Here is a 16,159-nt window from a genome sequence, read left to right on the forward strand (position 1 = left end):
CAGGAGCTGGTGATGGACAGGGAAGCCTGTCTTTTTGCTCTCCATGCCATTAAATACAGCTGGTCTACGAGAAGGCACTGGCAACCCCACTCCAGTACTCTTGCCTGGAAAATCCCATGGGTGCAGGAGTCTGGTAGGCTGCAGTCCATGGGGTTGCGAAGAGTCAGACACGACTGAGCGACTTCACTTTCACTTTTCACTTTCATGCATTGGAGAAGGAAATGGCAACCCACTCCAGTGTTCTTGCCTGGAGAATCCTAGGGACGGGAGCCTGGTGGGCTCCCTTCTATGGGGTCGCATAGAGTCGGACACGACTGACGTGACTTAGCAGCAGCAGTAAAAGGAAAACTTGAGATATTTCCTTAACTGTCCACTGGATGGCATCAGAGTTGTCTTCATAAATCCAAATATTAGTGTTTTTCTCTGACATTTATGCTCTAGACTCTTAAAGCAGAAACTTTCAGATCTGAAGATTTGAGAATTCATAACATCTTTTTTATAGTTGGTCCTCATATCTCCATTTTGATGCTAATTCCCAGTGTAGTTACATGGGTGAATAATCAGCACAGCACTAAGAGGAAATAAAAAACTTGGCCTGAGTAAGCTTGAATAAATGTCAGGATTTAAAGCACTTACTAAATGCAAGGAGAGGGAAAGATAGTTTTCTGATGGCAGGGGTACCAGTAGCTGACTTGTTGATTGGATGTTTAACAGAGCATATAAATTCAGCCGCAGATAGTTGCCAGGAGCAGTTGCACAATTCACATGAAGCAAGTTTGCATCAGGGTAAGTCAATACCATGCTTTGCATTTTTCAAGCTACACTTATTCTCAGAAAGATAATATCTAGTTTCCTCAATATTCGAGGGCTGTACAAGCACAGATATGAATAGACACTTTCTCAGAACAACCAAAAGCAAACTTGACCTCAACTTCCAAGGCATACTCCAGATGTAAGAAATTGGGACAAAGACACTTTTTCCGTATTTCAGGTAGGAGCCAAAAATGTCTAGATATTCCGTTCTCTTGTAGCTGTAGTGCAGATCAGATCTGTGACCAGGCATCCTGGTAGCCGTTTTTTTTTTTTTTTTTTTTTTTTTTTCTTAGAAAGGCTTTGCAATACTGGGTGTTGCCTTAAGATGGGATTCTGTGAAAGTAGAGCTTTCCTTCTGGATACTTTGCTACCTGTACATGTGATTTGAGACAAGCATTTTAACTAACCTCTGTCTTAGTTGTTTTTTCCTCATTTTAAAACTTAATAGGTGGAAACATATGGTCTTTAGGAAATCTTCAGCATCTCATGTTTTATGAGTGTATTTCTATTTGCATTAAAGTTTTTGATCCTCACTGTTTTAATTAAAAAACACATTCTTTTATATTACCAGTCTGTATGTAAGTCACTTATTTAGAACTCAAAATGATCTTTTTCCAGGAATGTAACAATACATTTAGAGATTATTTTTCCTAATTAAATGTCTAGCAATAGCAAAGTATAAAAGCAGGAGTTCAGTAGTAGGAAATTGCAAGGATCTTTGACAAAAAAAGTTTCAACAAGGGATGCAGAAGAATAGCTGTGAAGGGTAAAAATGAGATGAGATTTGGAGAAATTTTGCTGGTAAAGATTCTAGGGCGTAAGCAACATTTTCTGAGTAAGAGCAACTCTTAGAACTGTGGGTTTTTCAATAAAGAAGGAGAAATGAATACATTTGTGCAAATTATATGTCACCATTTGTATACATAGTTGAATTTCTAATCCACTTTGTATAGAAGTACTATACCCTTTTATATATATCATATAGTCATAGAAAAAAATATTCAACAGGAAATGAATGATAAAAAATATGCTAAATTAAATCAAGTTAAGTTCCAATAAAAATGCAACGCCAATGTCATGAGTACGATATTTTGCAAGACTTGAGATGCAAAGATGGCTTAGATCACCTGTTTTTAAAAAGCATGTTTAAAACATTAAACAATAAACAGTACAGTAATAATAGGATGAATAATTTTAGTATAGTGAGAATTAATTGAGCTATCTAAGGCATTGCAGAATCACAGGACCTGTTTTAATTGAAGTATAGTTGATTTACAATGTATTTATTTCTAGTGTACAGCAAAGTTATATGTATATAAATATATATATATATATATTCTTTTCCAGTATGGTTTGTTACAGAATATTAAATATAGTTTCCTGGGCTACACAGTAGGACCTTATAGTTTATATCTATTTAGTATATAGTCATTCATATCTGCTAATCCCAAACTTCTAATTTATACTTCCTCCTCCCTCTCTTCCTTTAGGTAACCACAGTTTGTTTTCCATGTCTGTTTTTGTTTTGTAAATAAATTCATTTGTATAATATAGATTCCACATGTAAGTAATATCATATATTTGTCTTTCTCTTAATATGATACTCTCTAGATCTATCCATATTGCTGCAAATGGCATTTTTTTACTTTTTATGGCTAAATAATGCTCCATTATGTATGTGTGTGTATATAAAACATCATATCTGTATTCCACATCTTTTTAATCCATTCTTCTGTTGATGGACATTTAAGTTGTGTCTGTGTCTTGGCTACTGTAAATACTGCTACAATGAATATTGGGGTGCATCTATCTTTTCAAATTAGAATTTTCTCTGAATATCTGCCCAGAAGTGGAATTGCAGGGTAATTAGGTAACTCTATCAGGATCTGATTTCTAAGTAGAAAGTTGACCATATGTTGATGGGGAGGAGAGTTTAAGAAGATTTCAGGTATTAAAAAAAAGCAAAGATATGAGTGAGCATCTTGAGTGTTGGGAACTATAGTTACTTTCCAAGTGAGTAATATTAAGAAAGGGAACAGGAAAGATTATTTTGATTAAGAAGGGTCTGGTATGTATGGTACATATACTTTTTTTGTGGTTAATGGGAAATCATTTCAGGACATTAAATGTGAAAATCAAAGTACTGGAATTTCCTTTAACAAAAAATCTATCTGGAGCAGTGTCAAATGAAAAAAAGGATTGTTAGTAATCATCTAGGAGAGAAAGTACTTGGACTAAGTCATTGTTAATATTTGGAAAAGAAAAGGGAGATTCTAGAAATATTTAGTCACAGAGTTTAATAAGTAAACTCAAGAAAAAGACTTATTTTGGAATAAAATTTTTTCCTGACTGAAAAAATAGGATAGGCTATGCTTATAGTTTACACGCAACTTGGGGTAAACAGTGGATCGCATGCGGTTTAACTTTGCATTCACTCAGATGCTAAATCAACAGACAAGTAGTGCAAAGGACACTCTTGAGCTGAAAGTTATCAATGAATAGATGCAACTTTCTCCTGTTTTTCATGGAGGTTTACATAAACTACAGTAATTTAATTCCATGAATTAAAAAATTTTAACAATCTCAAATGAATTTAAGAATCTACCATTTAGAGGAGATTTCTTCTGAGCTAGGGTTACACACTTCTGTTTTTGATTTCTCACTGAGTCATAAGGCTTTGGCAGTCCTAAATTACCTATCATGTGGAAGAAAATGCAATACCATATGGGGACATATTTTAATAAGTTTAGCTAGAGGCATTTTTCTATTATTAAAGAAAAGATAAACATGAAGCTTCTCTCTGTAATTTCTCTGTAATCCCACATATTCCACATTAGAGCACATCTAGTACATTATTATATGGTTGTCATACATTAAACTTCCTTTATTTTCTATGAAATATTTTGTGGCAGTATTGCAGAACATCTGTACATCTCATTTCTCACACAACTGAATTGGAATGTTCATGGAGTGCATAAATTACCAGAAGTTGTATAATGAGAAGAGCCAGGAAGGTATCACAGAGAATTCAAGTCACATTCAATGGCAGGTGACTGTAACACAGAATTTCAATTACTCCCACATTCATGGTAATAAGATTTGATAAATGACTTAGGAAGGCCCAACTATCTATGGAGATAATACAGGGCTAATTGTCTACCCAGTTCAATAGAAAATCAACAAGATCAGTCCTGCTAGCAAAGTCAGAGCGAACATGTTAACAACAGAAATGGTAGTAAGAAATGTGTGACTATAATGAGAAATTCAGATATGAAATCATTTTCATTGCAAAAAGAAACAGAACCTATTGACATATACTTTTGAGAAGTGACTTAGAAAAAGATTGCATTGAAAAAACCCAAGTTTTTAGTTATTCTCCATGTAGCACCTAAAATTTGAATAGCAATTAAAGAAGACAATACAATATGATAATTTTAATTAAATTCAATTGTCAAAAATGACAACAGTAAAACTTTTATCAGTCAAGTTATGAGCAGCTTCAAGGACATGCAAGTACATTTGTGTGTGTGTGTGTGAATTTTTCAAAACAGGATAGAGAAGGTAGAAAGAAATTCTTTCAATTTAAAAAGCAATCAAATAAGGAAGTTGAAAAAATGAGTTTAGCAAAAGCTTGTTCTTAGAATTTTTATACTGGAATTTTTCTAACAAATGACAAAATAGCCCCCAAACACCGTATTTTCTTATTTAAGTAGAAAAGAATATTGGCTTTCAAATTCTTCACACTCTAGAGCTTTATGAGAATCTGTTTGTATTACAAATTTTAGATGGAATGCAGAACAGTTTTGTAGTTTTATTTCACAGACAGTTGCCCAAAACACCTTTTTTTTTTTTTAATATTACTGAGGTATCTACTGTGAAAGATTTCAAGATAAACTACTTCTCCTGCCATGAAAAAAAAAATGTGCAAAGAAATAAAAATCCAGTTTTATTAAAGCATAGAAAAAGGGCTCATACTGATATGGAAATAGAAGATTCTTTCAGTGGTACATGTTGCTTGAATGGTGAGATTTGGGTAAAATTGTGATAGATTAGTTAAAGTTTATGGGAGATTATTTTATTATAGGAAACTGTATGAATAGAAGAAATGATCATGTATTAGGAGGAGCATGTTTAAGACATTAAGTTTGATTAAAGGATACATTGAATATAAAAGTAGGACATGTAAATTAGTAAGAATCAAGTTTGAAAAGGTAATGGCTATACTAGTTAAGGATTGAGCAATGTTGGCTTTTACTCATAATAGGAAATTAAGAGAAAAGGAAGTAAAAATTGACTATTAAATATGTATCATGTGCTTTATTCATTTTTATGATGTCATCCTCACAGTTATAAGGTGGGTTATTGAAAGTGAAACTCATGTAAGTTGCCCAGGGTAGTATACTTTGCAAGGAGAGTTTTTTTTCCCACACTCCCTAAGTCTTACATAATAAAACATTTCTGCTACTAAACAGATGGGGCTTCCCCAGTGGCTCAGCGGTCAAGAATCCCCCTGCAGTGAAGAAGATGCAGGTTTAATCCCTTGGTGGTGAAGATTCCTTGAAGAAGAAAATGGCAACCCACTCCGGTATTCTTGCCTGTGAAATCCCATGGACAGAGGAGTCTGGCAGGCTACAGTCCATGGAGTCTCAAAAGAGTAAGACACAACTTAGCAACTAAACAGCAGCAGCAAACAACAATAAATAAATAAATATAAACTCTAAGGCCATAGGCCTTAGAAAAATATTTCAAAAACAGCCAACCTGAGACAATGAATGTTCGTAATAGAAAATGAGAGTGCTGAATAGGCAGAGAAGTTTGAATAGCTAACCAAACTCAAGATGCTCTAATGATTTTTTTGGTCTGAAGGTATAGGCATCCTGACTTGACCCTCACAGATATTCATTTAGATATGATAGAATATGTTAATAATTAACACCTTCAATAATATGTTAAATGTTAAGCACATTAAATATTTTTCCTGGGAATATCATTTTAATTAATTTTTAATGTTCTTGTCTGGCTCAAAAGAAATATTATTTACATTAACATTTTAAAAAATTATAAAGTAAACACACAGGTGTTCTGTAAAGTACAAATTATTTTTACTTCATAATATAGCAAACCTCTTATTTTTAATTTAAATAGAATTTATTATTTAAAAATATAGTTCAAACTCATCCAGTTTTCTCAGTATGTCATATATGTTATTTTCATATTCATCTTTGTAAAATCTTTATTATGTATCAGATGAAAAATATTCTTTTCATTTATAACACATACTTAATGAGTCATGTGGCAAAGTGATAAGAATATTTTAAATCTGAAAAATCATGTATACTTTGAATTATATCCTATACAGTTCTATAAATTGTAGTTTATATATTAAATCACTTGAAAATTTTCAAAGTGCTTTTTATATACTATTGTCTCATTAAAAATTAATAGAAAACTCTTACAGTGAGCCACGGTAGAATGTCTTGTTGCATTCTTGTTAGAACAAGAATGTCTTATTCCAACACAGAGTCTGTTATTCTATTTATAGCTTCATTGAAACCCCATTTCTTATATACAGGTAACTTACCACAGCATATTGTAATAATGTAAAAATGATGAAATAGTCCATATACATTTTGGGAGGATATGCACACCTAATGAGTAATGAAAATAAGTACCAGTAGATATTAAGTGATAGTATGTGTAGCTGTTGACTTTAAATATAGTGATTTATTTCTTTGATCAGTAGATTTAGTCACGATGATTTGTGTTTGTTAAATTAAAACATTCTTCAAAATTGTGACCTTAAAGTGATATCATAATGAAAACAGTGGAATGAGAGGTTAGAGGGGAGATTAGATACTACATCATATGGTTAAGCAAAGGGTAGAAGTTCCAACAGCAAAGACTAGAATATATCCAGCAGGCAATAGGAGCAGTTAGCAGAGAGAGAGAGAGAGCGAGAGAGAGGAGTAGAAATACCAAAAGGTAGTGTAGGGGAGAAGTTGAACTCTGTTCCTGTACGTTATTCAGACTCTGGAAAATCAGGCAAGATATGAGTCAGCTTTAAATTTACTAGTGTAAGTCACATTATATACAAAGAGGGTTACCCTTAAAATATAAAATGGGATTAACCTAGAGTAGATTTCTAAATGTGCCTGGCTCTAGGCACATTTAGAGACGTGCAGGTATTAGACATAATCAGATAATTTACTCCAGCATTTCTGTTCTTGGAGCCTCCCCAATAGGAACATGTCCTTCTTCTCAAGTGTAATAGCTCAGTGTTATATAAGAGTTTGTGTCATATGAGAAGATTGAAAAAGATCCTTGGAAATGAAGTGTATAATACCATGTTAATTTCATAATACCTAAAATAGTACCTTTAAGGTAATGAGCATCAATATATATCTGCTCATTCATTCACTCATCATTTTTCAAATTGAATTAATGTAATGTGTCAGGCACTTTTCTGCTCTGGAGAAGCTACAGTGGAAAAAAAAAAGCCATTCTTTTCCTTTTCTCTCATGGAATCTATGTTTCAGTAAGATAATTATAAAAATTATAGATACATAAGTAAATAGAGAGTAGTACAATACATGTTATGAAAAAAAACCGAGACTAAGGGGTAAACAGTGAAGAGAGTAATGTTGGTGGAGTATTTGTGCTATTTCATAATGCTTTGGTCAAGCAGTTGGGGTGCATCTCAGAGAAGGCCACATTTGAGCTGAGACTTATGTTTAAAAAAGGAGCAAAACTTATGTATGCAGGTAGAAGGAAGGATAATAAGCACAAAGGCCCTGGGCTGAGTGTTTGCCAGTATATGAGGAAATAGCAGGCGTCTATCTGGTGGAATTAGTGCAGTGAGCAGGTGACAGACATGAGACCAAGTCACACAGTTGTGCAGTCAGATCATGGTGACCTTGTGAATTATGAAAAAAGCTTTTGTGTGAAATGGGAAACCATTGTCAGTTGACAAAGTGCTGCATGACTTACATTTTATTTGGATCGTTCTAATCGGTGGAAATAAGCCGTAGGAGAGAGAATTGGAGGGGAAGCAAGAAGACCAGTTCAGAAGTGAGTGTGTTAAATAAATGCTGTTGTATTCAAGCACTAGATGATTCCTACATGTAGCTGGTAGCTGGGGTTTCAAAAAAGAAATAGGGACTTCCCTGGTGGTCTAGTGGTTAAAACTCCACAATTCTCAATGCAGGGGGTACAGATTCCATCACTGGCTGGGGAACTAATATCTTCCATGCCATGTGGCAGGGCCAGAAAAAAACAAAATCTAGAAAAGAAGAAATGTATTGACTAGTCTATTGTGTTCCCTGATGATATCACACTAATTATGTTTAAAAATAGGAATGATTTAGTTTATACAATATTACTAAGAGTTGTAGGCTTTTCAGGCTCCACTTTACAAGTGGAAAATGGAGTCTGAGAGAGGTTCTTAAAACTCTTGATTGAATGAGAATTGCTATAGAGAAAGGCAGTGGTTGAAACATGTGTAAGCTTTGGAGTCATACAGACATGGGTTCAAGGCACTCTTCTGACACAAAGCAGTAGGGTCAAGTCAAATTGAGCCTCTAGTCTTGACATTTTCAGTTTCCTTCATGTTTTCTGGAAAGTGGACTTAACAAAAAATTTACTTCAGTGGGTCGATGCTAGGTTAAATGAGATGATTTATGTAAAGTGCTTATTACCATGTCTGGAATATAGTAACTGCTCAGTCACATGTTGCAGTTATCATTATTTTTAACTTCAAAAGTCATCTTTAACATAATTGAAAGTTTTCAACAGCCTGAAAGTTGGTTCAAGATAAAGCTACACCATCAAATCATATGTCTGGCTTAAAGACATAGAGACATCTCCCTTTTTGAGTGGTCTATATTTTTTCTTCTGGACTCCTGGATCCCTCCTTATATACTGGCATCCTTCAGATTCTTCCCACTAGGAAATGTCTTCCTTCTGTATTTCAAAATCCTCTGCTTTAAATACTAGGAACTCAACAGGACACATTTCATAAATGTAAAAAATTATGGTTTACAATATCTCTGGAAATATCACCATGACTGCTATTGTCAAATAAAATTTTGAATGTGTTCCTACATGCATGCACATTTCCATAAACAGGATACTCACCCCAAAGCAGTATGCGTATATAGGGCCTATACATTCACTTATCTTTGGATTTAGCAAGACATACACTATAATCCAATTAGAAAGTAAAATAGGCTTAATTGCTTAGCTCAGATCAAAGAACATAAGCTGCAAAGAATCTAATTAAAATTAATAATATAATGGGTAACTTTATCTAATGCCTAATCTAGGGCATTTCATTTTAATTTAAACTCCATAGTTCTCAAATTCACAGGAAGGTCGCATCACTGTTGCTGATTATTATGAAATCTGATAACCCTGTGGCAAATCCTTTCTGTGTATTTGTTGCCTAATTCTATGTAATAGATTTAACTCTGTTCTACAAAGAGAGGTCAGAAAGTTCACCCTGCTACATGTTTATATTGAATTTCTTTAGCTTCCCATCTCTTATTTTAGCCTGATTAATATTCTTCAGATGTTATTGAATAGTGCAAATGATGTATGAAATGTACATAGCCACAAGCATATTTATATTGAATAGGAGCAGCACTTAAGTTAATCAGGAAGTCACATTAGTTCAGTTCAGTTGCTCAGTCATGTCCAACTCTTTGTGACCCCATAGACTAGAGCACACCAGTCTTCCCTGTCCATCACCAACTCCTGGAGCTTGCTAAAACTCATGTCCATCAAGTCAGTGATGCCATCCAATCATATCATCCTCTGTCGTCCCCTTCTCCTCCTGCCTTTGATCTTTCCCAGCATCAGGGTCTTTTCCAATGAGTCAGTTCTTTGCATCAGGTTGCCAGAGTATTGGAGTTTCAGTTTCAGCATCAGTCCTTCCAAACAACATTCAGGACTGATTTCCTTCAGAATGGACTGGTTGGATCTCCTTGCAATCCAAGGGACTCTCAAGAGTCTTCTCTAACACCACAGTTCAAATGCATCAATTCTTCAGTGTTCAGCTTTCTTTATAGTCCAACTCTCACATCCATACATGACTACTGGAAAAACTATAGCTTTGACTAGATGGACCTTTGATGGCAAAGTAATGTCTCTGTTTTTTAATATGCTTTCTAGATTGGTCATAGCTTTTCTTCCAAGGAGCAAGCATCTTTTAATTTCATAGCTGCAGCCACCATCTGCAGTAATTTTGGAGCCCAAGAAAATAAAGTCTGCCACTGTTTCCATTGTTTCCCCATCTATTTGCCATAAAGTGATGGGACCAGATGCCAGGAATTCACATGGATGCCTCTAAACCGCACTTAAGGTATGTTTTCGAAGTACTGCTTATTTTAATGTTTGTCCTAAACTGATCCCCTGATAGAGCCCAACATCATTTTGTTGATAATCTGTAAAGAAAGAAATCTAGTTAATTTATGGATGTACAGTCTTCACTGTTAACTTCAGTGTGTGTGCCTGTGTACACATGTACATCATAGGAATTACACATCCAGACCAAAGTGGTCATCCTTTTACCTTGATTGGTTAATGCAAGCCTGAGTCTGTTGCTTAACTTTCAGGCAAATGACATATTTCCATCAGCTATTATAATTGCCTTAAACATCTTTCCAGGAAGATAAATCAAAACATTGTAAGTTGAACTTGACTATGAGCTTGACTATGAGCTTCATCCTTATTTAAACAAAGATTTTAGAGGTAATTTGATACCAAAACAGCAGCAATTGGGTCTGCAGTCAAAAGAGGTAAGAACTCAGGAGAAGTATATAGCCCCTTAAAATGTCAAGGGCAGCTTTGGGAGAAAAAGCACAGTCAGATGCAGTTATCCAGATAAGAACAAAGTTATGGTAAAACAGGATAAGAGTCACAATGGATGGCTTAGATGAGAACCAAAGTGGGAAGAAGCTTTAAAAAGAAAATGGGGTTTTAAGAAAAGGTTACAAGTCTTGAGCCTTGCTGGGGATATTCTGCTCTGTGAAATGTATGTGCTGACTCTCTTTTGGCAGTTACACAATTGTGTTCTGACAGGCTTCCCTTCATGCATCTTACAAAGCCAAAGGTATTAAATCTTAGTGTCTCAGTGTACAGAAGTCTGGCTAAAGAGACCAGATTTCTAACACATGCCAGGAAAGAGAAAAATAAATCATTATGTTGGTGAATTATTTTACATAAAAATATTTTCTGTAAAAGTCTGATTAAGCTCCATTAAGAAAACTAAACTTGCTTGAACTGATTGGCTAATACATCAAAGTGATTGAAATCTGTGGTTATACACAGCAGGGTAATTCTATAGTAGAGAAAATTCATTTAGTCAATATCCTCCTTGTAGTGGTGCTTAAGTTTAAGCACTCCCTGATTGTTCTACCTGGTTTATAAACTCCCTGAGAGTGTACATAATCAAACACTCCCACTCGTAGAGGGTTGAGCCACAATATTATTTTGCCCTTGGGAATGTTTCTCTGGTTGCTTTACAACCAACCACAGCAATTGGTTTCTGTGTTACTCCAGTGGCTTTGTATCAATACAGCAGGAGACGTTTTTGGTACCTTTTGATTAGGCACTTTCTTGCCTACTATGTATTAAACAAACTAAAAAAAAATAGTTAAGATGGATGAACGTTTATGTTATGGATGAACATTTAAGTTGTGAAAGTTTATTAATTTTGAGATAGCAGAAGAGAGAGAGAACTGAATACATTGGAAAGATTAAACAGGATGATCTGGTTAAATTCCCTACACACCAAAAAAGAAAAAAAATATATATAAGACTTATGACCACTAAGGGAAATTTTGTACCTCTATAGAATAAATGTTGTTAGGAGAATTCAGATATGAAGGTAGGAAAATATCATTGTTGTTTTGAAACATTTAATACAGAGATGAATTAGTCTGCAGTATAGAGTACATAAAATACAAATATATCATGAAGAAGATGAACATATATTGTGTTATTTTTTGAAACATATTGTGACATCTCTATTTTGAAAAAAAAATACACTTGCTTGCATGTTGTTAATTATGAAGAATGGAGAAAAATAACTGAATAATCCCAAGGTACAAAGCACATAATCTTGTTTTGATTGGATTACCATGGCTGAATGTCAAGAGTGCTTTAAATTAATCAAATAACATAGTAATCTTCAGCTTCTTGAATATGTCAACTTGACCTTTGAGTCATCTTTGATGATATATTTGAATAACTGGAAACGTTTTGTCATTCATATTTAATCATAAAATAAAAATAATTGTAGAGTCTGGGTATTTCACATATCTTACATATATACTAGATGCCAGAATACCAAACCATGTTAACAGAAAAGATTATTCATCAGGTTTTTATGAACAGTGATTCTTCACAATTTCTTAGAATGCTAGCTATGTTGTAGAGTGACATGGAATGATGAACCTAAATCAAATCAAACAGTTTTGGAAAACTGATTTTATTCAAGGCTTTATGCCAGTAATTTTGGGGGAACAAAGAAGGCACAAAAGTTTCTACTCTCAGAATGTTTAGGATCAGATCAGATCAGATCAGTCGCTCAGTCGTGTCTGACTCTTTGCGACCCCATGAATCTCAGCACGCCAGGCCTCCCTATCCATCACCAACTCCTGGAGTTCACTCAGATTCATGTCCATCGAGTCAGTGATGCCATCCAGCCATCTCATCCTCTGTCGTCCCCTTCTCCTCCTGCCCCCAATCCCTCCCAGCATCAGAGTCTTTTCCAATGAGTCAAGTCTTCGCATGAGGTGGCCAAAGTACTGGAGTTTCAGCTTTAACATCAGTCCTTGCAAAGAAATCCCAGGGGTGATCTCCTTCAGAATGCACTGGTTGGATCTCCTTGCAGTCCAAGGGACTCTCAAGAGTCTTCTCCAAAACCACAGTTCAAAAGTACCAATTCTTCAGCGCTCAGCCTTCTTCACAGTCGAACTCTTACATCCATACATGACCACAGGAAAAACCATAGCCTTGACTAGACGAATCTTTGTGGGAAAGTAATGTCTCTGCTTTTGAATATGCTATCTAGGTTGGTCATAACTTTCCTTCCAAGGAGTAAGCGTCTTTTAATTTCATGGCTGCAGTCACTACTGAGGTGATTTTGGAGCCCAGAAAAATAAAGTCTGACACTGTTTCCACTGTTTCCCCATCTATTTCCCATGAAGTGATGGGACCGGATGCCATGATGTTCGTTTTCTGAATGTTGAGCTTGAAGCCAACTTTTTCACTTTCCACTTTCACTTTCATCAAGAGGCTTTTGAGTTCCTCTTCACTTTCTGCCATAAGGGTGGTGTCATCTGCATATCTGAGGTGATTGATATTTCTCCCAGCAATCTTGATTCCAGCTTGTGTTTCTTCCAGCCCAGCGTTTCTCATGATGTACTCTGCATATAAGTTAAATAAACAGGGTGACAATATACAGCCTTGATGAACTCCTTTTCCTATTTGGAACCAGTCTGTTGTTCCATGTCCAGTTCTAACTGTTGCTTCCTGACCTGCATACAGATTTCTCAAGAGGCAGATCAGGTAGTCTGGTATTCCCATCTCTTTCAGAATTTTCCACAGTTTACTGTGATCCACACAGTCAAAGGCTTTGGCATAGTCAATAAAGCAGAAATAGATGTTTTTCTGGAACTCTCTTGCTTTTTCCATGATCCAGCGGATGTTGGCAATTTGATCTCTGGTTCCTCTGCCTTTTCTAAAGCCAGCTTGAACATCAGGAAGTTCATGGTTCACATATTGCTGAAGCCTGGCTTGGAGAATTTTGAGCATTACTTTACTAGCGTGTGTAGGATATAACATGTTAAATGAATACATGAGAGGTAACAAGAATATTTCCTGAGGAAAGAAAAAGATAGGACTTGTTTCTGTGTCACAAATAAGGCTACCTCAGGTCAGTCTCCATGGAGGAGACTTAACTGAACTGATGATAATTGTCAGGAATTTGACACAGGAAGAAGAAAAGCATACCAAATGTAGGAGTTTTTAAAGAGACAATGGGATAGAAAAATGCAAAGTGTTCTTGAGTAATGGTCATTCTTCTAGTTTAGTTGGAGCTAGTTGGTATACAGATAAGTGGGGGGAGGGATAGGTGGGCAAGAACTGGGAACAGATCAGGGAAGATTTTGATGGCTGTGCTGTAGAGATTGGACTGTATACTATAGGCCTCAGTGTACAATTCATTAAATTGTACAGTGACTTCCAGTAGGGTTCTGGAGGTAGACAGTGGTTGTTCAAAGCCCCACCCCAACAAGTACTTACTTAGGTAGCTGCCAAGAATTTAGGTAGGCTTAAACCTTCCTGATTTATCTAAAAAATGGAGATGATAATGGTACCAATGTGTTGTTTTGAAATTCATGGCAGTTAAATCTGCTATATAGCTTAGAACACTTTCTGACACGTAGTGAGTGTTATATGCTACCCATCATTAGCCTTGAACCAGAAAGATATGCACAAAACACATTTGACAAGGTGAAGTATGGGAAATGTTAGAAATAATTCTTATTGGATTACTCTTCTGGAACATTCACTTTGCTGTTAATAATCACTTTCGGCATGCCAACCCTGTCAGGTCACTGATGGTCACTAGTATGTTACTTCTGCTAAGAACACTGATTTAAAGGATGCATTTAAGAAAAAACAAACAAAAAAAAACATTTACTTTTATTTTTTATTAACTTATTTTTAATTGGAGAATAATTGATTTACAATTGTGTTGGTTTTAAAACATAATTTCAAATTATTAATGAGAAATGTTTATTTTCAGACAAATATACAAGGTGTTTAGTGGGTAAAACCAGAAGCAAATACCACAATCAATGAAAATTTAAAAACAAGCAGAACTTAAAATGAAACTGGAGCCTATTATACAGAGTGAAGTAAGCCAGAAAGAAAAACACCAATACAATATACTAACGCATATATATGGAATTTAGAAAGATGGTAACAATAACCCTGTATACGAGACAGCAAAATAGACACTGATGTATAGAACAATTTTATGGACTCTGTGGGAGAGGGAGAGGGTGGGAATATTTGGGAGAATGGCATTGAAACATGTATAATATCATGTATGAAACGAGTTGCCAGTCCAGGTTCGATGCACGATACTGGATGCTTGGGGCTGGTGCACTGGGACGACCCAGAGGGATGGTATGGGGAGGGAGGAGAGAGGAGGGTTCAGGATGGGGAACACATGTATACCTGTGGCAAATTTATTTTGATATTTGGCAAAACTAATACAATATTGTAAAGTTTAAAAATAAAATAAAATTTAAAAAAAAAAGACTTTTTTAACCATTCCAAATAGAGGTAATTATATTTTTGTCTTTATACTTCTCCAAGATTTGCTTTGCTTGAAACAAGATTTTTTTCCCTAAGCAAACAGTGTTATTCTCCCTTACTTCCAGGTTTCTTGGGTTCTAAGAAGCCATCTAGCTGTAAGGTGACTCATACTTTTTATTTTAAATTCTCAGCACATCTGGTTCTTTTTCTTAATTCTATATTAATAACATATACTGAAGAAGGAGAGTAAATATTGTAGCATATTAGACAACTTTGAAAAATTATAAAATGCAATTGGTTTTAATGTGCCCTGAAAACCTACTTAAGTCCAAAAAAGGAAAATGTCACTTTGATAATGGAAGCAGTGGGAATGGTTAAGAATTTGGGAAGAACACATCAAATAAGATAGTAGAATTAAGGCTAAAATGCTGGGAAACTGCAAAGTTTCAGAGTTGAAGTAAAAATAACACTTTAATTGAGCACTTATTATGTGCCAGGTACTATAATAAATGCTCTACATGAATTATATTATTTAATTTCTGCTATAACACCATGGGATATTTGCCATGGTTTTACCAACTTTGCAGATGACTAAAATGAGGTATAGTAATTTGTACTCTTGCATAGGTAGAATGTGATAGAGTGATGATTTGGACCAAGGAAGGCTAATTTGCAGAACATGGTTTACTAAACTATTACACTAAAGAAAAGGACTTAATAAAGAAAAATGGAAGGAATCAAAATATTTGCTCTGATTACCTATTGTTGTGTGGCAAACTTCTCCAAAGATTGTAAAAATAAAACAATGACTACATTTCTTTAGCTCATAAATTGGAAATTTGGACAGGGCTCAGCAAGGACAGCTTGTCTTTGTTTCACTCATCAACTACAGCAACATGAAATCTAACGGCTGGAATCATCTATAGGCTTGCTCACTCATATCTGGTGGCTGGTGATGACTGCTGGCTGAAATTGTAGCTTCAGTTTTAGCTGGAATACCTAAATGTGGTTTCTTCAT

At 35.1% G+C, this 16,159-nt stretch overlaps 1 long non-coding RNA gene across 2 annotated transcripts in view; it reads left to right on the plus strand.

The window, feature by feature from the left end:
* Positions 1 to 14,763, plus strand: part of LOC129650010 (uncharacterized) — a 113,718-nt gene extending 98,955 nt beyond the window's left edge. The window contains exons 3-5 of one of the 2 annotated variants that reach the window (XR_008713526.1): positions 5,286 to 5,467; positions 9,982 to 10,171; positions 14,624 to 14,763. This is a non-coding gene — a long non-coding RNA (uncharacterized LOC129650010). Of the gene's footprint in view, positions 1 to 5,285; positions 8,913 to 9,981; positions 10,172 to 14,623 lie in introns of those variants that run through there. The other variant, XR_008713525.1, reaches the window with a different exon arrangement.
* The last annotated feature ends 1,396 nt before the right edge of the window (positions 14,764 to 16,159 follow it).

Source organism: Bubalus kerabau, chromosome 4, assembly GCF_029407905.1.
Source record: "Bubalus kerabau isolate K-KA32 ecotype Philippines breed swamp buffalo chromosome 4, PCC_UOA_SB_1v2, whole genome shotgun sequence".
NCBI classification, from domain to species: domain Eukaryota; kingdom Metazoa; phylum Chordata; class Mammalia; order Artiodactyla; family Bovidae; genus Bubalus; species Bubalus kerabau.